General features: G+C 39.9%; 1 protein-coding gene across 1 annotated transcript in view; it reads right to left on the bottom strand.

The window, feature by feature from the left end:
- Nucleotides 1-17,285, bottom strand: part of LOC119772935 (glycine receptor subunit beta-like) — a 56,225-nt gene extending 38,940 nt beyond the window's left edge. The window contains exon 1 of the mRNA XM_038269649.1: nucleotides 17,097-17,285. The gene's annotated coding sequence lies outside the window, so the exon portion shown is untranslated. The remainder of the gene's footprint in view (nucleotides 1-17,096) is intronic.
- Nucleotides 17,286-27,538: the final 10,253 nt, after the last annotated feature.

The raw sequence follows: 27,538 nt of genomic DNA, 5'->3' as shown, positions 1-27,538 counted from the left end.
CAGAATGATTACACAGTTAGTTGGTTTAATACATGCTGACCGTCTATAAATACATAAACTGTTTCCTGTGCAGAATCCCACCCAGACCAGAGATTCAGTTGTCAACAGTAGTGACATTGTTGCTTTAGTGCTTCTAGAGAGATTTAACAATAATCCTTTATCAAAACCCATAAGCATATTTAATCCTTTAATTGCTGCAGCATTAGTACAAGTACTGTGGGACAGAGCATATATTTCACATAATTTACTTCATTTACTTCACCAATCATTTCTACCATTTTCTGTCTGTAGAGCAAATGACAGAAAAGACCACAATCATTCAAGGAAAAATAATAGAAATCATTTACAACAACATTTTTTTTCCTCTTTCCAATTACAGGGATGAGTGAACCCAAAGGACCCCAACAAAACGCTGTAGCGTGACTGACCCTCGAATCGCTCTGCTGTTCTCCTTCCATCTGTTTATCAAATACACCCTCATTTTAACACACTCCATCATGAAGTGCTCTCGATTCATATTGAAAAACAGGATGATTTTAGCCTCTAAATCTCTGAGAGGATAAGCCACGCTCAGCTGTTGGTCTGATTTATCTGCCTGGAGTGATTTAAATGACACGGTAAAGCTTATGTAACTGTGTAATTACAGCAATCTAGTCCCTGCCTGTCTCCTCTGAGCGGCCAATGGGACTGTGGACCAATTTCAAGTTTTTGAAACTCTGTCAAAGTCTGTTACTGTAGCTAGAAGAGTTAGGATTCCTGCAGTAGCTCTGGATTACAGTGTAGTATTACATTATATCCTTTACATTTATGATGAAACTTGCTTTGCAGCATTAAAAAAAAAAACAAATCAAAGTTTCATAGGTTTGATTCTGTGTATAGATTTAGTTTTCCTTTCACTGCAAAAAAAAATCTAGAAATAAGTAAACATTACTTAAATCAAATGTATAAACCCTTAATTTGAGCAAGTAAATAAAATGATCTGCCAGTGGAATGAGTATTGTTACTCTTAAAATAAGAGAATAAGATAATATGGACTCGAAATTGGCCAATGATATCATTTTCTCTTATTTTAAATGTAAGTGTGGCAAAGGGTCTCACTGGCCTCCTCAATTTAAAAAGAAAATGCACTAATTATGAGAAAAAATTACTTATTTAGAGGGCTGCTCAGTGATGCAGTGGGTAGCTCTGCTGCCTTGCAACAAGAATGTTCTTGGTTCAATTCCCGGCCCAGGGTCTTTCTGCATGGAGTTTTCATGTTCTCCCTGATCATGCTTAGGTTCTCTCTGGGTACTCCGGCTTCCTCCCACAGTCCAAAAACACGGCTGTTAGGTTAAATGGCTTGTCTAGATGAGTGTGAATGGCTCTCATGTCTCTGTGTTGCCCTGCGATGGCCTGGAGAGTGGACCCTGCCTCTCACCCATTGCCAGCTGCAGATCAACACCAGCACCCCTCGCGACCCCACTTTGGATTGAGTGTTAGAAGATGGATGGATGGAATGACTTATTTAGATTATTAAATGTAAGAAAGCCAGTTTTTCCTGAGTTTTTCCAAGATGATTTATGTTTAAAATAGGAAGAAAATGACACTATTATCTTATTTCAAGTGTATAATATCTAATTATCTTATTTTAACAGCAAAAATACTAATTCTACTGGCAGTTAATTTTATTCAACTGCTCAAATTAAGTTAAAATATACAGATTGTTAGAATTTATTTTCCTTATTTTTAGATAATTTTTTATAGTGCAGTTACATTTGGTTGAAACAAAACTTACACTGCAAGAAAAATGTAGAAAGAAGTCAAAATGTCTTAAATTAAGTCTATTTACCAAATATTTACCAATTGATTTGCCAATGGAATGAGGATTTTTACTCTTAAAAAAGAATAATTATATAAGATACACTTGAAATAAGTTTTCTTATCTTAAATGTAAATGTTCCTGTTCCATTGGCAAGGTGTCTCACTTACCTCCTCAATTCAAGAAAAAAATGACTTTTTTAAAAAGAAATTATGACTTATCTAGATTAAAATTTTTATCCAGTGTGTCTAATTTAAATGAGTTTACATGTGCATCATATGTTCTTTAATGTTCATTTATTGTCATTGGTCTTATCAGCTATGTTTGTTATTCCTGAACCATTCTTTCCTTTCATTATTGTCAAGAACCAGGGTGATATGCAGAGCTGCAGCAGAGGAGTAAAGCTAACGAGCCATGCAATGCAGATATGGGAAGGAGGAAATGAAGCTTTGCAAAGGTTAAGAAGAGAGGCAAACATGCCAGCAGCAGTTCAGCTCGATGCAGAGAAATGGGGCTACAGAGGTGATGCTATCTTTGAAAGTGTTTATGTTTAAACATTAAACAGATCAAAACAGCTGATGGTAAATCTTAGTGGATCTAGAGACACATATGAATGTACATATAGAGATACAGGGAGGAGGGGAGTGTGTGGTGAGAGAGACCGATGGGTTCAAGGCTGAAATGCGATGTGCATCAAGGTCTAACTCTAAGCTCCTTCTCATTCAAGCACTGTAAGATGAAGTCAGGGAAAAGTCACCATTAGTCATCATGTTTGCAGGTGAGAGGAAGGCAGGCGTAAGAGAGCCTGGAGAGATGATGTTTTATCACTGGAATGACAAGGAATAGAAGTCAAAACAGAAGAGAATAAATGCGTATGAATGAGAAGAATACTGGTGGAACGGTGAAAGAAAGAAAGGAAGGCAAGGAAAAAGGGTTTAAGTGTCTGGCTTCAAACAGAGGAGAATGCAGACAGAGCAGACTGAATGGAAATAAATCCCTTAAATGAAAACCTCAAAAACAAAAAGATGTAATTTGGGCCACGTCATGGGAGGTCTATTCAAGTTTGGTTCAGAATTGAATAGGTTCAGTGGTGGTGTGGATCTACCAGTTTGAGTGAGGATGTTTTGGATTTCATTGCCTCAGCAGAGTGATTTAGTTTACCTGTCCTATAGGCAGCTGTAATTAACAACAGCACTGAGCACAGATGGGAGGTATGAATGCTATGTGGAGAAGATGCAGTTGGGAGAAGGAAAATTACTTTCTGTGTTTTTTATGAAATGAAAAGAACATTTTAATGACTTGTAGGTAGAAACACAGAGAGCTCTTTCCAACTGTTGAAGCTAGTCGATTGTTTCAACATCTGAAAGCAATGTTACTCAGGAACATCCGTTAAATCATCCTTCCAAACACCCAGAATGCTTGAAGCGGTCCTGTTTAATGAATTTCATTTTTTATTACTTTACTTGTATTAAAGACAGTTTTAGAGTTTTTATACTAGAAATAAAAGAAAAGTATTGACTTGCCGGAAGAAGTTCCTCCCAAAAAGATAACGACTGAACAGAAGGCAAATCTCCTTTATTTCCAATAGTCAACATTTCTGAGCAGCTGCAGCACATTGTACGTTTTTCAGCCCCACAGATATTTGAACAGCATCATAGGATAGCAATAGATGGAGAGACGTATATATCTTTTAAATATATTAATGCACTCTAGCATGGATTAAGAAAGAGGCAAGTAGCGTATATGATTCCTCAACAACCCCATAGGCTCTCACTCCTAACATCAATTCAGCCCAACTGGAAAGCATAGCAGAAACTACTGTATATTGGGTTATCCCACTAATCAGTCCTGCAGACAGCCCAGGACGTGCTGGAGGGACTATGTTTCTCTGCTGGCCCTGGAGCGTGAGGAGGTGGAGAGAAGAAAGACCTTTCCGCCGCCGCATGACCTGGTACCAGGTGAGTACGACCTTTAGGAGATCAGGGCCAGAGTGTCGCTCAGTTATTTTATCTTCCATTTTTACCCACCCTTTTTATTGAAGCTTTTATCAACCTGTGGAGCGTTTTACTGTTAGAATGCGAATCACAGCACAAAAACAAATCCATAACCTTTTCCTTGACTTCATTGAAAAAAAAGAGAAGTTCCACTAAATAAGAATCTTACAGCAAATAGACCGAGGGTCATTTCCTTTTCAACACCTGCATTATTAATAACATTTCATTAACCCTAAGGCAATGGTAAACCAAAACGTTCTAAGAAATAATTAAAAGAAGCTTAAATTAAGTGTATTTACTCTTAATTTGAGTAGATAAATAAGATTACCTAGCAATGGAATGAGTATTTTACACCTAAAATAAGATAATTAGATAATATGCACTTGAAATAAGTCAATTGTTTTACTCCTATTTTACATGTACATTTATTGTTCCATTGGCAAAGTGTCTAAGTTACCCCCTCAGTTCAAGAAAAAATGCAGTTATTTAAAAAGAAAAAACAACTACTTATTTATCCCGTAAAAATTCAAAAAATATCCACTGGACTTGGTTTTCAAGATTTGAAGACGTTTCTCCACCTCTCCAGGAAGCTTTCTCAATTCAAATGTCTGGATCTGCAGTGAGTTTGAGTCTTATATAGACAACGCCTTGTATCGCTTGGAAACATACAGACACATGGCCCTACACAGAAGAGCGGCCGCCTCTGGACAAGACTCCGCAGTACACCTACACCTTGTGGACAAAGGACATTCTTTTGAGGACCAGAATGTCCATATTCTGGATAAAGAAAATAGGTGGTTTGAGAGGGGCGTGAAGGAAGCCATCCATGTTAAGAGAGAAAAACCAACTTTAAACAGAGGTGGTGGACTCAGATTCCAGCTTCCAAAAACATACAATTCAATCATAGACATGATCCCTTCCAGATATCAGCAAACCCCCCACCCCATCACAGAGGAACGAGGGACCTACCCGCCCCAGCCGGTGAACAATACCTCCTTAACGACCAACCCTCAACAATCATAGACAGGTTTCAGGTATTATAGGAGACAATCCCCCCCCCTTAATGGCAATCCCCCCTTTAACGACCGACCCCTAGAATCATAGACAGGTTCAGATTTTACAGGCTAACGATGGAACTAACGACCCATTCATCGGTTACCATTGCATGTTTCCAAGCGATACAAGGCGTTGTCTATATAAGACTCAAACTCACTGCGGATCCAGACATTTGAATTGAGAAAGCTTCCTGGAGAGGTGGAGGAACGTCTTCAAATCTTGAAAACCAAGTCCAGTGGATATTTTTTGAATTTTTACGGGATGACTATGACCTGGATGACTGAGAACCTTCATCAGCATACAACTACTTATTTAAATAAAAAGGTTTTGCAGCTGCATTTTAAGTATTTTTTCCCCCAAGGTGCTTCAAGGGAAAACAAACCCTCTAGCTTCTACAATTGTTTGTCCTGCTTTCTGATGTAAGAGGAAACTACAGATACAAGGGATTCTTCAGTAAACTGACACTGACTGTTTAACAGACTCCAACCTGGATTCTCATTGCAAAAAAAATCTAGAAATAAGTAAAATTTTCTTAAATTAAGAGTTTTTCACCCTTAATTTGAGTAGTTAAAGGAGATTATCTGCCAATGGAATGAGTATTTTTACTTTTAAAATGAGATAATTAGATACTATGTCTATGAAATAAGACAATGCAATTGTTTTTTCTTATTTTAAATGTCTTGTTCCGGTGGCAAAATGTCTCACTTACCTCCTCAATTCAAGAAAAATACACTTATTTTAAGAGAATATTACTTATTTAGATTTCTAATTTTGCGTGGGTTCTCTCCGGGTACTCCGGCTTCCTCCCGCACTTCAAAAACATGACTTCTTTTGTTCTTTTGAACATTTAACCCTTAATTTCCCTGATCCAAATTTCAAGGCAAGAAAACCTCTTCTTTTTGTAACTTTGTATCGTCCACCAGGTCCTTACTCTGAATTTTTAGATGAGTTTTCAGAGTTCCTTTCTGATTTGGTATTAAATACTGACAGGGTCATCATAGTGGGAGATTTTAACATCCATGCTGACATTGAAGGCGATAGCTTAAGAGCAGCCTTTAATGCTATCTTAGACACTATTGGCTTTGTTCAAAATGTGAATAGTCCCACGCATTCTCATCTTCATACTTTGGATCTTGTGCTGACATACGGCATAGAATATGAAGAAATAACAGTATTTCCTCACAACCCTGTCCTCTCTGACCACTTTCCAATAACCTTCAGGATTACTTTAACAGAGTTCTCCTCCCCCAAAAGAAGGTTCAATTTTAGTAGATCTTTATCAGATAGTGCAGTTATAAATTTTAAAGAATCTGCTTCACTTTCTCTCTCCTCTGTGTCACTGAGCAGTGCTGCAGAGTGCAAAAGCTTAGCTTATTCCCCTTCACAGGTTGATGATTTTGTTGATGGGGTTGCTAGTTCTCTGCGTATTGCCTTAGACAACGCAGCTCCTTTGAAAATGAAAACCGTTAAAAATAGAAAGCTTGCTCCTTGTTTAATGCAGAGCTGCGTACTTTGAAGCAAAATGCTAGGGAACTGGAGAGAAAATATCGCTCCACAGGCCTGCGAGAGTCCTTCCTAGTCTGGAAAAATGGTTTACTGCTGTATAAGAGGACCCTTTGTAAAGCAAGAGCAGCATACTTCTCCTCATTAATAGAGGAGAATAAGAATAATCCTAGATTTCTTTTTAATACAGTTGCCAAACTCACCCAGAGCCATAGCTCTGTTGAACCGTCCATTCCACCTGCTCTTAGCAGCAATGATTTTATGCGATTCTTTATAAATAAGATTGATCTTATTAAAAATAAGATCATAAGCACTCCTCTATCCGTGATTGTACCTGAGGTAGTCATGGAATCTGAACCGGGTTTAGACTGCTTTGATCCAGTTGAACTTTCTGAATTAGCAAAATTATTGTCTTCATCTAAGCCTTCAACTTGTATGTTAGATCCAGTTCCAACCAGGTTATTTAAGGAGGTATTCCCTTTGATCTCCTCCTCCATTTTAGATGTGATTAATCTATCTCTGTTACAGGGATATGTACCTAAAGCTTTTAAGGTTGCTGTAATTAAACCTCTGCTTAAGAAACCGTCTCTTGACCCAGATGACTTGGTCAATTATAGACCTATATCCAATCTTCCTTTCTTATCCAAAATTCTTGAGAAAGTAGTTGCCAAACAAGTTTGCGATCACTTCCACCATAATGAACTTTTTGAAGAGTTTCAGTCTGGCTTTAGAGCTCATCATAGCACTGAAACAGCTCTGGTGAAAGTCACTAATGATATTCTCATGGCCTCAGATAATGGACTTGTATCTGTGCTCGTCCTGTTGGATCTTAGTGCTGCATTTGATACAGTTGACCATAATATTCTTTTAGAAAGACTTGAATATTTTGTTGGAATTAAAGGAACAGCACTAGACTGGTTTAAATCTTATCTATCTGATCGAATTCAGTTTGTTCATGTCAATGATAGATCTTCAACACGCTCAAAGGTTACCTGTGGAGTACCACAGGGATCAGTGCTAGGACCAATTCTCTTTACTTTATACATGCTCCCAATTGGTAGAATTATTAGACAGCATGGGATTAATTTCCACTGTTATGCTGATGATACCCAGCTATATCTGTCTATAAATCCAGATGAAGCTAACCCATTACATAGATTACAGGCATGTCTTGAAGACATAAAAACCTGGATGACTCTTAACTTTCTGCTCCTGAATGCAGACAAAACAGAAGTTATAGTCTTTGGACCAGAGTCTCTGAAAAAGAAACTGATTAGCTAGTCACTTCATTTGGATGAGATTAAACTGATTTCAGATAATAAAGTAAAAAATCTTGGTGTTATTTTTGATCAGGACCTGTCATTTAAATCCCATATCAAAGAGGTTTCTAGAATTTCCTTCTTTCATCTGAGGAACATTACAAAAATTAGAAATATCCTGTCCAGGGGTGATGCTGAGAAACTAGTCCATGCATTTGTTACTTCAAGGCTGGACTATTGTAATTCTTTACTATCAGGAAGTCCACACACTGTAGTTAAAAGCCTTCAGCTGATCCAAAATGCTGCAGCCAGAGTTCTGATGAAAATTAAAAAGAGAGATCATATCTCGCCTATCCTGGCTTCTCTTCATTGGCTTCCTGTTAAATCAAGAATAGAATTTAAAATCCTCCTTCTCACATATAAAGCCTTAAATGGCCAAGCTCCATCTGATATCAGAGATCTGATTGTTCCTTATGTTCCTAACAGAGCACTTCGCTCTCAATCTGCAGGTTTACTAGTGGTTCCTAGAATTTCTAAAAGTAGAATGGGAGGCAGATCTTTTAGTTATCAGGCTCCTCTCCTCTCTACCAGTTTTAGTCCGTGAGGCAGACACCCTGTCTACTTTTAAGGCTAGGCTTAAAACTTTCCTTTTTGATAAAGCTTCTAGTTAGAGTGGCTCAGGTTATCCTGAGCTATCTCTATAGTTATGCTGCTATAGGCTTAGACTGCTGGAGGACATAGGGACCCCCATTTCATCATTCTGCTTCATTCTCTCTCTGTTCTCCTATTCTGCAGAATCTGTTAGTTCAATCTCTAACCTTCTGCTCTCTCTGCTTTTCCTCAGAGTAGCTTTGCCTCGTCTGTTCCTGTTTGGCTGTGACGTCATCCTGGAGAGAAACATCAGCTGTGCTGCTTCTATCAACACCTTTGTTTATAGATGTTGGAGATCGGCCTGTTTTCCAGTGTGGTCCTGTTTCTCTGACCGTGACTGAGTGGATGTGCTCTCTTCATCCTCTGGCATGGGAGCTGCCTTGGAGCTCGTCTGCCTGGCTGCGTGTTTCCTGGACGGGGCCGCCTTTTACAGCTGCTTTTTGTATCTCTGCTTCTGTCTCCTTGAACCCCAGTCAGCCTCGGCAGATGGCCGCTCACACTGAGCCTGGTTCTGCTGGAGGTTTCTTCCTGTTAAAAGGGAGTTTTTCCTCTCCACTGTCGCTACAAGCATGCTTAGTGTGAGGGATTGTATTTGAGTCAATGAGTCAATGCAATCAACTGGTTTTCCTTAGATAGAAAACTTTGTATCAATTTGACTGTATGATCTGGTTGAACTGTAAAGTGCCTTGAGATGACATGTGTTGTGAATTTGGCGCTATATAAATAAACTGAATTGAACTGAATTGAATTGTTAGGCTATCTGGCTTCTCTAAATTCTCCTCAGGTGTGAGTGTGAATGGTTATTTGTCCTGTTTGTCTCTGTGTTGCCCTGTGATGGACTGGTGACCTGTCCAGGGTGGACCCCGCCTCCCACCCGTAGACAGCTGGAGATAGACACCAGCACCCCTCGCAACCCTGCTTGGGATTAAGCATGTCAGAAAATGGATGGATGGATTTCTAATTTTTGCAGTGCTGAAGGTTGTTTTATTTTATTTTACAGTTAGTCTATCTTCTTCCCTCTGAAACACAACATGGACTGAGAGAGTGCTCCCAGTGCAAGCAGGTCATCCTCAGAACCTGGTGATCCATGAGCTGTAATGGATGCTAAGGTGAAAGCAAGGTCTGAAGCTAACTCACAAAAGCTGCATTCTGCAGCTATTGGCTTAATTATGTGACAAGCCAGCACAGCAGTTATACAGATGACATGTGAGCTCACTGTTATACAATAAACTATGAAGAAACACAGCAGAGGACAGAACTGATGCTGCTGCTCGCTCTTTGTTTGGTTCCATGCATGGAGCTCTCTGCGTCGTAACTGATGATGCTCCTTGGATCACTGGGCTCAGTCTTTGAAGAGGACCCACCATCAGTCTGTATGCTCGCTGATCATTATCAGCAGTCACGCTGATTGATGCGGCTGTTTGACATTTAGCGCTACTACTAATATGTTTTGGTATTTTGAATGATTTGTAAGCTTTTTCAAGCCACTTGGTTTGGGAGGCTGCTACAGCTGGCAAACTGAGAGGAAACTGTCAGCTGAAACAACGGAAAGGATTCAACTCCCTCTAGTAGGTAGCAATAATTCCTGCTTCCTGCCAATTGGCCAGTTCTGAGATCTGAGGCTAGTCTACTCAACGTTCAACATCCAGAATTTCAAGTCTATTCAGTTTATTTCTATAGCGCCAATTCACAACACATCATCTCAACGCTTTTCACAATACAACCAGATCATCCACTCAAGTTGATTCAAAGTTTTCTATCTAAGGAAAACCCGTTGATTGCATGCTTGTAGCGACAGTGGAGAGGAAAAACTCCCTTTTAACAGGAAGAACCTCCAGCAGAACCAGGCTCAGTGTGAGCGGCCATCTGCTGAGGCCGACTGGGGTTCAAGCAGACAGAAGCAGACATAGAAAAATAAGTATAGATACAAAAGTCAACTGTCAATCAACTCCACAGGTGGCCCCTTCCAGAAAGACCATAGGAGACTGCCACGTGGCAAGAGAAATGACTGACAGTCAGAAACCGTGGTTGTGGGCAAACAGTGTGAAAAACAGGATTTGGATCAGTGAAAGCTGATTAGCACCTAGCAGAGCTATAGAGCTAATGAGAGACGCCATGGATGTGACTAATGCATGAAAGTGGGAATCAGTGATGATATCTGAATCAGTCTGGGCAAAATATATGCTGGATTGTGTTTTTTTTTCACTCGAATGAAACAAAAAGAAAAACAATGTCTGAACAAAAGAGGAATTTTCCACAGTCCTTAATGAGATGTTGCTGCTTAATGCTACAGGAGCAGAGCAGATGGAAGCTATTTCCTCTATAGCAAGAGCTCAACTGAACAGGGAAAAACTTAGACATTTTTCTCCTTCCATCGATCCACGGTTGTCAGGTACTGATGCTGCAACTAGACTGACTCTTTAGGTCAGCTAGATTAACCCCAGACATGACCAGAAAACAGTCCCCATCAATCCCTCTGAAACCTCAATCCATCTGTGAAATCTATGGTGAAAATAATAAGAATCCAAGACAAAATGAATCATTTCCATTGGTGAACTTAATGCTTAAACATCTGGAGTAGCTTTAAAATCCAGAAAATTTGCAGCATAGTGGAAGATGTTTGGGTTTTAGTTACAGAATTTTCTGTAACTTTCAAGAAAGTGCTGTTAAATAAAACTATGTAACCCATTTTAATGAGTTGTTTCCTAATCAAATAACTTTCTGTCGTCTAGTGTTACTTTAACATATAGCTGCATTTAAAATGTCCTCCTCAATGTGTTGATCCTGCGTTTAAAGGATGCATTCACTCACTCACCATAACAGGTAAATGTTTGGGGAATCCTGGGCTTTACCTCCAGTCCTGAGTCTGCACACTGGCAGCTTCTCTCTTTCTTTTGCTTCCTCTCCCTCTCTGCTGATGATCTATTGGGTCGGGATGAGAACTCACATCCATCCAGGTGGCTTTGCTTAGTGCTCACGTGGTGTCCTGTCATTGGGAACAATGTAGGTTGCACCCATATAAAAGCACTGCACTGCTGTTCTGAATGTGCTGAGTTGGCAAAGCCTGAGATGGGAATTGCATGAGAACATGATCTGCTCCTCACCATAAATTAAAATAAGCTTAGCTTTAGACTTAGACTTACACAACTTTTATTGTCCTTCTTTATACACAGAGTGTATACAGAAGGAATGAAATTTCCTTTTGTAAAGCTCTCATGACATTTCCATTCAACAAAGTGCAGCGGTGATCAAATGTAAAAAGTGTGGCAGAAAGAAAAAACATGATGCAAAAAAGGCATTGATATGGATGTTCAAAGCATTAATATATATGGTTCAAATATGCAGTATTTTGGTTTGGCGTTGTGAGTGAGATGCAGAGTCTGTGACATGATTTAGAGTTTTTTAAAACAGTTCATCAGTCTAATGGCGGTGGGGAAGAAGCTGTTGCAGAACCTGCTGGACCTGCATTGAATGCTGTGAAGCATCTTCCCAGAGGGCAGCAGGGAGAACAGTCCATGGCTGGTAAATACAATGATAACCAATAATGTGGTTTTAAAATATGCCTAAAGTGGAATGGACCTCTGCTTTCACCATCAGTGAAAAAATATTTCCTTTACATGAAATGAGGGATTTAACTAAGTACTTTATCAAGAGCAACACTATGGGCTTAATGTGATGATTTAACAGGCAGTGTGAGAGTTCACATTATGGATTAACTCACCTAATGGAGATTAATCACAATAAAATTGTTAATGAAGCCAGTTTAGAAAAGAAATTATTCTTATTTCTATCATATAAACACAATATTCATATCAGTTATTCCATTATGTTATTCAAAACAATCGCCTGAGTTTTCTATATAGTTTGTCATCTTTGCTGGAGGCTGTTCACCTCCAAATGGAGGTTTGAATGAGTCATTTTAGTTCTCAGCAGTTTGGAAAATGCTGAGTGTAAATCATAGTTTGTTTCTAACTGATGCTGAGGTGGCTCTGACATCTGGATCCCCTGGATGCCTCCCTGGGGAGGTGCTGCAGGCACGTCCCATTGGAAGGAGGCCCAGGGGACGACCCAGGGACCGCTGGAGGGACTCTGTATCTGAGCTGGCCCTGGGGTATATCGGACTCACCCAGAGGACCGGGGGGAGGTGTTTGGGTGACTTTGACTGCTGCCCTAAATCTATTCCTCAATATGATATATCTGCATTAAGATTAACAATTTTGAGATGAAATTATGTATCATATGATGTTATTTTTTTTTTTTTGAAGCATCAAAAATATGTATGTTTGTGCATTAAAATTTGTCAAAATTTACACAAGTGTTAATGTGTTTGGTACCATATGCAAGATCATTTTATTAGCTTTCATTTGGTACCACTTGCAACGCTGTAACATCAATCTCTGGGAAGCTACAAAGAAAACAAGGACAAAATACCCCAAATTTTGCAGCATTTCTGAAATACGTCAACAATAAAACTAAATGGCTCTTGAGGCAGGCATAGCCAAGGTCCAAGATAAAAAAACAACTGGTATATTTTAGTAATTCAGACCTTGGAGAATGAAAACAATATCGGTTTGCATAACTTTGATTAAAAAAGGTCTTATTTGAATAGCTGCTCCTATCACCCAGTCCTGGATAAAGATTTGGAAAACTATGAGTACAAGTAAGAGTGAGCTCTATGGGGGCACAGGGTGCAAACAGCAAATAGGTGCTGCAAACACACAAATTAGGCACATAAACACATAAAACACATTCAGCTGACTGCAAAATGCTGGAACCACAGAGAGCAGCAGAGTGCAAACCTACTGCAGACATGTAAATCATTCTAACACAAACACATAAAACACAAAGGAAAAATGCTGCAAAATCAAAAAACTACAGTAAGTTAAGAAAAACTAGTGCTGTATAGCAAAGAGCTCCAGGCCACTAGGGGGAGACATGGCAAACTAATGTATGCATTTATTGGGAGCATCTATTTTTTCCCACCTTAGAGAGTTATCTGACAATAATACTTATTTATAAACTCCAATGTTTCAGTGTGAACTTCATAAACAAGTAGAGCTGTAATTGGTCAGATTCCCCTGTAAACTAGTGGTGTCTAATCCCAATCCTCAGGGGCCGGTCTCCTGCATATTTCAGATGTCAGCGTCTTAATTAGCTCCTCAGCATATAATCAATCTGTGCAGGAACATCTGATGACCTGTTTATATGACTAAGGAGTGCTGAACCAGGGAAACACCTAAGAGATGCAGGGTGGCCATCTTTCACGACTACATTTAAACACCACTGCTGTAAGAACATGTGTGAAATATTTATGTGTGAAAAAGCATAAAACCTTTGATTTATTTTGGTCTCATTTGGATTTTCTGTTTTGAGCTGAGCTATTAAAAGTGGTAGGAGTTCATCCTTTGACTGGTGAGGTGCTGGTTTAAGCCCCAGCTTTGTCCATCTCAGTCATTGCGTCCTTGATGTAGGAGATTTCCTCTAACTTCCCTGGTCGCAGTGGTCAGACGCTCTCAATGCATGGCAGCCTCCCTTCTGCCAGTGTGCCCCAAATTGCTATACAAGTGCAGGTTATTTGGCAGATTAGCATTGGGTTACAGTTCACCAGTGGTTAACCTCTACCTTTGTTGTCGTGTAAACAGGCTAATGTTTAAGACCGTTAACAGAATACAGAATAACTCCAACTACTCAAGAACTCAACAATTGAGTAAAAGTGTTGATTCCCATAGTCAAAGTAAAAGTTACTCAGTCAAACATCTAGAAGTTAAAGTACTGAAGTACTCAGTTGTGGAATTACTTAAGTATTCAAAAGTACAAATAAAATTTTCTAAAATGAGTAAATTTTTGTAGAATTTTCAGAGTAATTTTGAAGAACCTATAACTTTCAGAAACCACAGAATGTATTGAAGCATAGAACCACCTACTATAGATTCTACACCACCTGGAAAGACCTCCATCAGTAAAAGGCCCCACAAAATAAAGGCAGCTATTTGGATTATTGTTTATTATTAAAAAATAAACAAAAACAAAGCAGGAGAATCTTGATCTTACAAATTACAACTCTGATTTGAGAACCAATCCTCCTAATCAACTTCACCACATGACAACAACTAACACCGACTAATAATATCTGCTTTGAGTTTCTCACATTTATGTCATTAAATCTCTAAAACAGTGGCGTCCAGATTCAGTCCTAATGGCTGCTATCTGCCATGATGGAATGACATTTAAAGAAAGTAAAACTGCAACAGAGGATTATAAAGCTATGCTGAGCTTAAAGGAACTAGCAGCTATCTGGTAAATGAGTGGAGGGGAAAGTACAATATTAGACTGATATGTAGTTAAGGGAAAATTATAAGTACCCCCAAAAATTGCTCAAGTAAAGTAAAGTATACTAAAAAAGTATTCAAGTACACTAATCAAGAAAATGTACTTTGTTACTGATCCTATGTCACCAGTTGATTACAGAGATGCCCTAACCCTAAACCTAACCACTACCAATGCATTCCTCACCCTAACCCAGTTCACACCTTAGCCCTAAACCTAACCATTAGCAAAATGAAGGAGCTTGTGAGGACCAGCAAAATGTCCTCACTTTACAACAGCTGGTCCTCAATGTGATGGTGAAATTGGAAAAAATGGTCCTCACTTTGAAGCCTAGACAGGTACATCCCCCACACACACACGCACACACACACACACACACACCCACCCCACACACACACATTCTAATCTCTGTGTAGTGTAGTGAGCCCATGTGTTGACCTTCATTGACTTCCATTGATTTTCAACCCTTTCCATGCCCTAATCATGACAGCAGCTCTACACCTAACCTCATCCAAAATTCAATTCACACCTTAGTTCTAAAAATACCTGATAGCAAAAAAAAAAAGAAAAAAGAAATGTCCTCACTTTGATGCAGACCCACCAATCAACCCAACAGTCACGCTTTTGGAACAGTGGAAGGAAGCCTGACCTCTTTATAAAGATATGTAACAAATTGCTCATAAATAAATTGGGTTCTGGTAAATGAATGTTTAATTTGAAGACTGAGAGGCTTTTCTACAACCAAATGTAAGCCAGCGGCATTAGACTATACGGGCAAGTATTTGAATTAGTATTGCTCTGATGCCGATTCCAGCACCGGCCCCTATCCAGCACTAAAATGGTGGTATCGGTATCAGCGAGTACCAACAAATAAGACACTGATACCATTTTGAGCGACACGTTTATTTAACTATTGTCACCCATTCCAGGTAGGCAATAAAAAGTTCTACTGGATTCTCTTTGTTTTAGTCTTTTCCTGCTTCACAAAGGTAGGCAGCAGCTTGACATGAAGCCATGATGGCGATTATTTTACATCCAGGTAGTATGCAGTTCTTCATATATATACACACACATTGATTTCAAACAGATGGTATCGGTATTGTATTGGTATTGGGGCCAAAAAATGACATCAAGCCAACACTAATTTTAATAACCTAAAAGATGAGCAAGGCTTGACAGTTACCGCCCTGCACCACTTTAAATCCAACCCTGATGCAAACTACAGGCACAAAGACCCTCGGCTGGGATTTGAACCCAAGACCTTTTTGCTACAAGGCGATCATGCAACAAGCTGCCCCACTTTGCAGCCTCTGATCTAAAATTGCATCAACCCTTTGGATTTTTGTTCACTTTTAACTCATTTACCCTCCTAGAAGTATCATTATTAATGCACTGGTTTTTCACCAGTCTCCACCAGTATTTTGATTATGAGCTCCAAACCATCACCCTAATCTTCAGCTCCCTCCATTAACTTTCCATCAGATTCTATAGAAGAATACTGTATCTTCTGGGGCCTAACATGCTGTTATTTCAACAATGTCCCTGGAAGTTAGATGGTACTAGATCAGATCTAGTATCAAAAGGTTATTTATTGCTCATTACAAGCTTCAAAAATCTAAATCTGAGTAGAGTTACCTTAAATCAATCACTCATTAACCTCTGTAGGAGGTTGCTTCCTTTCACATATGACTGAATGAAATTAAACAGGATGGCAGGAGAAGAAGATGCAAGCCGTAGACCTTGTTGCTGTAGGGCGACAGTTCTAACCACCGCACTGCCGCGCTGCCCATTAAATCACTCAACTTACATTAAATCAATGATAGTGGATATCAGCTCTTAAGCAAACACTGCATGCCGTTAAACAAGTTGCTGCTTAAATAACTGGATTGAAGAGAGATGGAAACATGTCCTAAACAGACAGATACCAACTACAGAGTGATTTAGTCAGGCTGCCCAGAGGACATTTAGTCTTCACACATATTAACATCTCATTGTATAACAGTAATATGTTTGTTTGAGTCAACCCCTCCCCCCCCCCAGACCCTCTTATCATCCAAAATGTCCACTCATTACACTAGAGGAGAGAAGGAAGCCCACTCGGACGTATGAAAAGTGATGGGACAGGGGAGAAGAGGAAGAGGCAGAAGGCTGTACAGTGTGTGCAGGAGGGGGGGAGAGGGGGAGTGGGTACTGCGGCGTTAGACTATACGGGCAAAATGCAATGACACAGCTTGCTGACGCTGTTAAAGTCACACTCACACTCTTTCTGTGTCTGACTGCAGGAAGACAGTAGGAACTCATAAACAGAAACACCACAGGCAGAGATGGAAAACGGGCATTTTTAAGCACATGCATGCTTCCAGGAGCAGAGGTACCAACAGAACCCATCCTGATAACACTAAGTAGTTCAGAGCTCCTCTGCGTCTCTCTGTCCCTACATGCACGAACACTGGGGCTCCAGAAAACAGCCAGACTCAAAGAGCCGTCTGGCACTAGTTTGCTCCTTACCTTTGATTAAGTGGAGAGTTGAGTGTCCTGCATAACAGAGATGCTGTGGGTTCTGCCAGTGATGCCGCTGTGGAAGGAGCTAGGCTGCCTGTCCTCCCTGTGCTGCGCTGTCCACTGTGTGCTGCTCTGTCGGCACTGCTCCTCTACTCTGCTCCAAGTTCCCTTGTGCCAGCTTAGAGAGAAGTAGCTCATACCGGATCCTCGCTGCAGCTCATAAAGTAGGTGCTTGGAAATCAATTTACACAAACACCACACACACATATATATATATATATATATATATATATATATATATATATATATATATATATATATATATATATATATATATATATGTATATAATTTTGTTTATCCAGGCTGAAAAAAAATTCCATAGAGAATGAAATCTCTTTTTTAAGAGAGAGGGAGGTACAGACAAACACAGCCATAACTCAGACTAAAACACTGCTCCATTTCTCAGCCTAGAGAATCTTTTGTGTTGAACTGGATGAGCAGCTGGAGGAAATTGGACTTTATCAAATATTTTCTTAATAGAATGTAAATTGAATATGAAATCTTTATGTTTTTCCACAATGGGGAAATTATGCTGTTTCAGCAGCAAAACAATTACAGCAAAAGTGTTCACATAAATGTGGTATAGCCTATACAAACACACAATAAAACAAAATACGGTACTGTACCGTTTTTACTAATATAAATACTGTTTAGTTAGCTGTAGAAACCATCCTTTTATTATATTGAATCCTTCTGAAAGTGTCCTAATGATCCTAATAGTCCTGTTTCTCTGATCGTGACTAACTGGATGTGCTCTCTTCATCCTCTGACATGGGAGCTGGCTCGGAGCTCGTCTGCCTGGTTGAGTGTTTCCTGGACGGGGCCGCCTGTGGAGCTTTGAGCAAGACCCTTATCCCCACACTGCTCCCCGGGCACCACATTATGGCAGCCCACTGCTCTCCAAAAGGATGGGTTAAATGCAGAGGCAAATTTCTCCAATATAAGATCAATAAAGTTCAGTTATTATTGTAATGTCGTTAACTAAATACTATTTAGATCTTTAGTCTGGGTATTAACAAGCCTCTCTTGACAGTTCCTCGTTAATTCTCCTGGATCATCTATAATGAAATCTGAAATACTTACTATGCGAAGAGGAGCTCTTCATTAACTCTTAAGCCTAAACTTCTTCATAGATGACATTGCCCTGACTGATCCAAAAATATTTTGTCATCATCTGCAATGTTTCAAGGACTCTCCAATGTCAAACCTACAAATCATGGCGAGACGACTCACGGTCTCAGGCGCTCCTGCCAAACATCTTAATGTATTGTATGTAATGGCAGCAGCAGATTCATTGCTTTATTCCAAGTCTCTGTGGAAGTTCTGGTGTTAAGCCGGCCCAAACAATACTTAGCACCAATTCTTTCATTTCCAACCCAAAGCATTAACACTAGCTGAAAAAAAATCGCTTTAGGATTAATGTCTTGCCCCTTTCATAAATCAACATTATGCTCTTTCTTCCTTATTGGTTGTCATTCAGTGCTAGTTTATGCAGCACAGAGCTTTCCCAACAATCACTGATTTCTGTTAAATATAGACATTTATTTTTTTAATCTTATCAGTTAAAATGCTGTGAGTGATGTGACTCTCATTTGCAGCAGCTTTTACTCAGAGTTATCCAACAGTCAATAGGAGCCACACCACACAGTTTAGCTCCTGATTCATTATTTAAAGCTACCACCTAGCTGAAATGATTAAACTGGCGGGAGGGGAGCTGGAATTGATCCAGCTTTGGTTTCATCTGGTTTAATCATCTAAAGACTTTTTCACTTTCCTTTACTAGAAGAGGTACACAGCATTCAAACAACTGTAGCTACTAAAGAGGCAGCAACTCTGTAAAGCCAACAAGCACAAATTTATTTTAGTTAAATTCCATTTAGCCTCCGTTAATTCCTTTCTGTTCATTTACCTAAAGCCAACCAGCATAGCTTTTCCCACCAGCACTGGGCAGAGCTCTTCTTTTTCTGATAGCAGCTCCTATTCTTTCCTAATTCTATTTCCTTTTAAATTAACTTCTTGGACTGTGTGTGCGTCCCTGTCTTTCATCCCCTTCCTGCTAACAACACAGGGATAACCAAGTCCTGGAAAAAGTTTCCTTTCTTTTTTCTACTGTTATCAAAGTCAAAGGGAGCAGTTTTTTACTTATTGGTTCACTACATACTAGCTGCTGGCCCATATTAAGTGGTAAAGGGTTCACTTACTGCTGCTTGTGCTGTGAAGCACAGAAAAAAGACCCGAGTTGCTTGTGCATCTTTTCAGTTGAGCCAGGATTACACTGCACAGTTTTTTGCCCTTTCCGGGGCGACTTTTCAGTCGTGCGAGAATTTTCTGATCGTCCCGACTTTCCGCCTGATGGTGCATCATGTAGTGAACAGGGGGAAATGAGGGGCGATTAGCCTCTCAGACCACCTCCCCATCAAGAATCGTGAGGTCAGGAGCAAACAAAAAACATGAGCAAACATGTTTGATTTTCAGTCGACCGTCGTGGGAAAATCACTCAGTGTGCCAACGAGGATTCTTCTTCTTCTTCCTCTGAGATGTAAACACAGAAGCATGGTGGGGGGGTGAGTGAAATGGAGTTCTTTCTGTAAAACTGACAGACCGTAGTAGCCACGTTTGCTAAGCCATGTCTTTGTCCAAATATCGTCACATTTTCTTTTTAGGGCTTTCTGCACAAAATTGCACAAATTGCCAAGGCAGCGCATTTCACTCTAGTGAGCTTCATATTCCTCTTCTACTGGTTTGGCTCCTGGATAGACGAGTCCAAGTAGCGCCATCTCACTGCGGAGCTGAGTCCCACATGGTTTTTAGACGTACAGTGTGAGCAGGTAGATGGCATCAGAGCGTCAGGTCGCACAGTGTGAGAACAAACTGTGTGAGCTGTGAAATTTTATACCCTGCGGTTTGGTCTAACAGTGTGCGCTGTAACAGCGTGCAATGATGAAAAAAAAATTGCACAGTGTATGCCCGGCTTTAGGGGTTCCTCCTTTTCTTCAATATGAACAGTACTGGTGGAGAAATTCAGAAGCTTGTTTCTGCTTTCTTCTGTGTCATGTTCACAGAAACATGGCTGTCTGAACTAATACAGGACTCTGCACTGGAGACATTCTCCAGCACAGCAAAGAGCAGAGGTATTTGTTTCTACAGCTAATGTAACAATGTTACTGTGATGCAGCAGCAATTATCTCCTAATCTGGAATATTCTATCATTAACAGTAAACCATTATACACCCCACATGAGTTTGCTTTCTTTTCTATGGTTGGCATTTGTATCTGTGCAGCTGACAAACCTGGGCTCCCCTGTTATTATTCTTGGTGACTTTAACAAGGGAAAGACCTCACCCAAGAAATCCCCATAACCCAGACAGTTCACAAAGTGTCCAACTCTCCATGGTGAGTTGTGTTGCTCATGCTCTGGGTTACTCTGATCCCGTGACTAAAGCTTTATAGGCCGATGGTGAAAACATCAAAGAAGCTAATCGGTGAAGCTGTAAAGGATTTTCGGCCATGTTTGGACTTAACTGGATACGATGTTTTTAGGAGTACTACTAACAATAGGGATTAGTTTACAGATGTTGTGACTACCTACAACTGGTTCTTTGAGGACAGACTTTTATCCGACTTCCTTAGAGTCTGAGGAGAGCATGCGCGATATTATTAAATTCAAAGGAGCAAAATATGACATATTAAAAAAATCCCCATCAGCATCCAGCGGATGTGCAGTTTCTGCCCATATATTTGCTTTTTGGTGTGGATTTTTGTAACAGGGATAACTAGGATCATCCATGTTTCGTATGAACTTTGTTTGTTCTATATTTCCAGACTCAGTATCTCTTCATCCATGCCTGCAATAAAAAGTTTCTTTTGAAGTTGTGAGATTCGCTCTTAGAAGTTTTGACTGGATTTGATTAAACTTTTTAGCCTCTCGGTATAAAATAAATATTTTGATGAAGATAAGAAATCTGCTTCCTGGTATGTTGAATGCCTGGATGCAAACTAGTGGTTTATTTCTATAGCGCCTATTCGCAACACGTTATCACAAGGGACTTTAGAGTTCAACAGATCATCCAGTCAGATTGATTCAAAGTTTTCTATCTAAGGAAAACCAGCTGATTGCATCGACTCATTGACTCTTCAGCAATCCCTCACACTAGGCATGCTTGTAGCCACAGTGGAGAGGAAAAACTCCCTTTGAACAGGAAGAAACCTCCAGCAGAACCAGGCTCAGTGTGAGCGGCCATCTGCTGAGGCCGACTGGGGTTCAAGGAGACAGAAGCAGACATAGAAAAAGAAGCATAGATACAAAAGGCAACTGTAAAAGGTGGCCCCGTCCAGGAAACACACAGCCAGGCAGACGAGCTCTGAGCCAGCTCCCATGCCAGAGGATGAAGAGAGCACATCCAGTTAGTCACAGTCAGAGAAACAGGACTACACTGGAAAACAGGCCGATCTCCAACATCTAGAAACAAAGGTGTTGATGGCAGAAGCACAGCTGATATTTCTCTCCAGGATGGAGTCACAGCCAAACAGGAACAGACCAGATATAATAATAGTATACTGGAACACACGAAAACATGCCTTTTATTGAAAAACCACCCACTAAGAGTAGTTCCTGTCTAATGAAAAATGTGTGTATATATGGAAAAGGCTTAGTTTTAGGTTCAAGAGATTCAAATTCTGTGAAGAAGCTCTTCTAAAGCATGTTTCACTATCCGATTATCAATCGATTGGTGGGAATTGTGACTGATTAGCAAAACAGTCACTAGGTGTTATCATGCCACTCAAGCTCGTTGTGTCCTACATACAGGGAAGGCCACTGTTCCAGAACTAGAACCCTCATTAATCACCCATTGGTTGTAGAAGCTTGCTGTGATCGGCTGTTAAAACCCTTTATGTGGAAATGATGTGATGCTTCCTTCTCTCGTCTTATTTCCTTCCAGCACCAGGTGGCTCTTCACTCATCATCCATTAATTTCAGGAACAAGCATCATTTAAAATGGTACACTGTGTCACAGTTTGTTAGCAGACCATTTAAATGCCATTCACTGACACTCTGCACCAATGAGCCACAACATTAAGAAGCACTAATGAGCAAAGTGAAAAACGACTTATCTTGTTACTCTGGTAGCGTGGGAATGACACACGATGTTGTTGGATGATTGATGATTAAAACTGTTTTTGTGATAGAACTAGAGAAAAAAGGGTTTAGAAAATGTAGCCATGGTCAGACTGTCACAGCTAAACACTCGGTCTGCCTGTGGGCTCGTTTGTTTCCTATGTTCCAAACTTACTAGATGTTATTCCCAATAAAGTTTGCATAATGAAGTTAAATAGTTAGTAATGTTTCAGTATTTTAAACAATTATATGAATATTTCCACCTCCACCAGTTTATTTAGCACCAAGCTAAATATTTATTTAAAGGTATAGTGGAGGAACTTTTTCCGGGAGGATCATTAAACTAAGTGGTCCTCCTAATTCTCAATCATTCTGGTGAAATGTTTACATAAAGCCATCCTACATGTGTCATGGTTTTGATTCTGTTCCAGTTTTATCTCTGAGTTTTCATTGGACTTATTTCCATTGTTGTGTTCTAGTTATTTTTTATTGTAATTGAGTTCTTAGATACTTCTTGCTAGTCCTCTTGTGTCATTCGCCTTCCCCTAGCTCCCTTCTAGCCTCCTCTGCTCACACCTGCTCCCGATCTGCTAATTAACCTGGTTTCTCTCTCCCATTTATTCTCCTCCTGTTCAGTCACTTTTTGCTGGTTTGTCGTCATTTCTTTGCCCCCTTCTTGTGAGTAATCCTGTTTTTTAGTAAGGCAAGGCAAGGCAAGGCACGGCAAATTTATTTGTATAGCACAATTCAGTACAAAGACAATACAAAGTGCTTTACATGATTAAAATATAGGAAAATAAAACAGAATCCAAGCAAGTAGGAAAAAAAAAAATAATAAAAAAAAAATGCAGAAACAAAAAAATAATATTAAAAACAGTTGGACTAAAGAGAATAAAAAGTTGAACTAATGATGTTTTAGTTTAACTGTTAAACTAGAACAGTCGAATGCAATCCTAAACAAATGTGTTTTTAGTCTTGATTTAAAGGAACTCAGGCTTCCCGCACTTTTACAGTTTGCTGGCAGAGGAACTAAATGCTGCTTCTCCATGTTTAGTTCTGGTTCTAGGTATGCAGAGCAGGCTGGAGCCAGAAGACCTGAGTGTTCTGGAGGGTTGATACACTGATAGCAAGTCTGTGATGTATTTAGGTGCTAAGCCATTCAGTGATTTATAGACTAACAGAAGTATTTTAAAGTCTATTCTCTGAGAGACAGGGAGCCAGTGGAAGGACTTTAGAACTGGGGTGATGTGCTCTACCTTCTTAGTCTTAGTGAGGACACGGGCAGCAGCGTTCTGGATCAGCTGCAGCTGTCTGATCCACTTTTTAGGCACACCAGTGAAAACACCGTTGCAGTAATCAATTAGACTAAAAATAAACGCATGGATTAGTTTTTCCAGATCATGCTGAGAGTAGTTTTGGATTTTTGTGGATTTATGATTTTGGATTTTTGCTTCTGTTACCCTTTTTGTTATTAAAATCTGCAAGAAACCACCTTTAGCTTTGTGTATGCATTTGGGTCCTCCTTCAAACCTCTTCCCCCACTTGACAACATGCTTGCCCCCATTTTCAATTACTGGTGGTGAATCTGACATAGTGGAAAAATTGCAAATATTCTTTTAGAAAGTAAGCTTGTATGAAAGATGCAAACAGAAACTTTTAAACAGAGTGTCCACGAAGAGAAACAGGCTCCTGCATCCGCTGTATTCATTTAATAGGCTTTACCTCTGGGGAGTGGGGTTGTGGTAGTGCATTTTCTTTTTTCAAACGAGAGTTTTCAAAAATGGGTGAAAACCCTCTATTATACCTTTAACAAACTAAAAATTTAGCTAGCACCAAGATGGCTAAATATTCTGATTTTTTTCAGTAAGTATTTAGCTAAACGTTTATTTAAAAAAATAATAATAAAATATTAAGTAAATATTTACCTTCAGACTAAATATTTAACAAACTAATTATTTAGTTTGAAAATTAAATACTTGTTAAAATAATAACTATTTAGTTTAGAAAAGCTGCACAGTGGGTAGCATTGCTGCCTTGCAGCAAGAAGATCTGGGTTCGATTCCCTGCCCAGGCTCTTTCTGCATGGAGTTTGCATGTTCTCCCTGATCATGTGTGGATTCTCTCTGGGTACTCCGGCTTCCTCCCACAGTCCAAAAACATGACTGTTAGGTTAATTGGCTTCTCTAAACTCTCCTTAGATGTGAGTGTGTGTGTGAATGGTTGTTTGTCCTGTTTGTCTCTGCGTTGCCCTACGATGGACTGGTCACCTTTTCAGGGTGGACCCCGCCTTTCACCCGTAGACAGCTGGAGATAGGCTGCACCCCTGGATACCCGGCTTGGGAAGTGTGACAGAAAATGGATGGATGGATGGATAGTTTGACATAGTTTGGTAAAGAAATATCTAGTTTAGGAAATAAATATTTAGCTTGCTGAATTTTTTTAACTGACAATCTAAATATTTAGGTTGGAACTTTTATTTTTTATAAATGAATGAATAACATAGGGAAATATGAGTTTGAAGAAATGAGCCCCTAATTTTTCTCTTAAAACATGCTGGATAAACATAAATATTGCTCCTAAGTTTTGAAAGCTTAACTTTACAAGCGGTGCCCCATGTAACAGATCTACCGCTGACGCAGTAGCCACAGATAGCTAAGCTGTACGGTCCCATTCAGAGCAGTGAGGGAGTTTTATGGGCTATAGCTCAGCTTTCCACTCCATTGCTCCCCACCAGTAGTTGGACAAACTGAGGGACACTGACCTGCCGTAGGCATCCACAGCTTCCTGTCACAAAGGTTCAGAATGGATCAGCATACATCTTAGACAACTTTTATTGTAATTTTGTTGTATACACAGAGTGTACACAAAATGAAATGTGGTTTGGTGTACCCTTTCTCTTCTATCTTTAGTCTGACCACCGGCTGTACACGGTGTGTGGTGAGCCCCCTGCTCTGCCTCTTCTACATCACATGTTAAACTCATGGCCTGTAGGCCTGTAGGAGTTTAACATGTAGAGTTTAACATATAGAGTTTAACATGTAGAGTTCAACATGTAGAGTTTAACATTTGGAATTTTACAGGTTTTCTGAGATAAATGATGATTAAATGAAGTTATACGTTTAATTCATAGAGCTGAAAAAAAACTGCCCTGATAAAGACTTACGATGGCTTGATATAAAAATGAGTTGGACTCCCCTGCTTTAAACCTAAGGCAGCACCGAACTCACCTCAACACCACCGCCGTCAGGAAAGCATCACAGAGGAGGGGGGATCCACCTGATGGAGCGGCTAACAGCACGGCCCACGGAGATCTGCTTCTCAGCATCATCTTAAGGAAACAGGAGGACACTTCTCCACTGATCAGCACAGGCGGACTGTGGGGAGGGTGTCTGACTTCAGCGTCATGAGAGTCCCTGACCTGGAGCATAAACAACTCTGAGCTGCTGAAGAAAAGGCTGCCCTTCCTGAGGGTGAAATAACCCAGAAACTGCTGGCGTCCTTCTCTTGTTGCTCCATTGAGAGCATAATGACCTTCCTCATCTGTGTGTTGCACCAGATGTACAGCGGCTAAGAGGAAAATGCTCCAGGGGGTCATTTATGTGGCTCCATGGCTGCTCTCCTCTATCGCTTCCAAATCTTCACAGTTCCCGCTGTCTCCAAAACACCCATATTTATCCTAAAGGAAACTTCTCAGCTGCTCTGCTGGAACTGCTGCTGTCAGGCAGATGCTGCAGCTCAGTTAGAGCAAAGACGAGCGGATTTAACTGCAATTTCCATCCAGCAGCATTAGCTAAACTCGATACAGTCAGATTTTTAATAAATATGCAGTCAGCATGAATTTGGTGTGTTTTTGAATCTGTTTTAAAAGCTGTATGGTTTTTTTTAACTTGATATAACTAAAATGTCTTAAATGAGAACATAGTGGAACTAAATCAAATCACTAAATCAAAAATAAATTAATAAATCTTATGATGGTTCTCTGAGTGTGTTCCAGGGAACCTTGTAGCCCACCACCATCACTAATCTATCATCCTCAATAAATTCTTCTGAATTCCTTTTAAATTTATTGTCTGTTTGATCTTTGAACCTTGCTCTGCTACTTCTGGACGTTTCTAACTGCTGAAGATAAATTTGACTAAATATTCAATTCAGTTTATTTCTATAGCGCCAATTCACAACACAATCATCTCAAGGAACTTTACAGTTTAACCAGATTGTCAGTGATATTGATTTAAAATTTTGTATCTAAGGAAAACCAGCTGATTGCATCGACTCATTGACTCTTCAGCAATCCCTCACACTAAGCATGCTTGTAGTGACAGTGGAGAGGAAAAACTCCCTTTTAACTGGAACAAACCTCCAGCAGAACCAGGCTCAGTGTGAGCGGCCATCTGCTGAGGCCCACTGGGGTTCAAGGAGACAGAAGCAGACATAGAAAAAGAAGCATAGATACAAAAGGAAACTGTCAACCAGCTCCACAGGCGGCCCCGTCCAGGAAACACACAGCCAGGCAGACGAGCTCCGTGCCAGCTCCCATGTCAGAGGATGAAGGGAGCACATCCAGTTAGTCACAGTCAGAGAAACAGGACTACACTGGAAAACAGGCCAAGCTCCAACATCTAGAAACAAACCCATATTAGAGTACCGGTAGTTTTAGTGTTCGAATGTCAAAACCAAATGTTGGTTCAGTCATTTTTTTATTAAATATATTTCCTTGCACCAAAATATTCCACAATTGATGTATAATTCCAGAGCAGCAGTCTATCATGGAATATTAATCCACAGCTGTAGTTGATTAAAGTGATGTAGGCTTGCTATAAGATGTATGTGGCAGTAGATCACTCCGGTTGAATACAGCGTTTAAAAAAATCCTGCTCATGTATCATTTTTTGTTTGTTTGTTTTAGGCTTTGTTTTCCTTCGATTGGTTCGTCAATAAAACCCTTTTCTGTACATATACAATAACAGCATCACATGACCAGAGGTACAATATTGGGCATGTGGGCAATAGTTAAACAAGGAAGTAATGGTTGGTGCTAAGTTAGTCAGCAACTCAGAGGGGCGAAAAGTTCAAAAGATATGACCCCAAGAGGAATATATCTCGAATAGCTCTGGGAATCTTTAATAACGCTGATATGTTATTCTTAGTCCCTACATCACCTCAGACAGATGGATGGACGACAGAGTGATTTATTGATTTAAACCAATTCAAACTGGTTTCTTTGGGACAAGTGGAAGAAACTGCAAGAAAGTCCTGGTGATAGAACTGGGA

This window comes from Cyprinodon tularosa, unplaced genomic scaffold (genome assembly GCF_016077235.1).
Source record: "Cyprinodon tularosa strain WSP-4 unplaced genomic scaffold, ASM1607723v1 ctg733, whole genome shotgun sequence".
Taxonomy (NCBI): Eukaryota; Metazoa; Chordata; class Actinopteri; order Cyprinodontiformes; family Cyprinodontidae; genus Cyprinodon; species Cyprinodon tularosa.
Note: the sequence above shows the minus strand (reverse complement) of the source record. Positions and strands in the feature narration are given on the sequence as shown.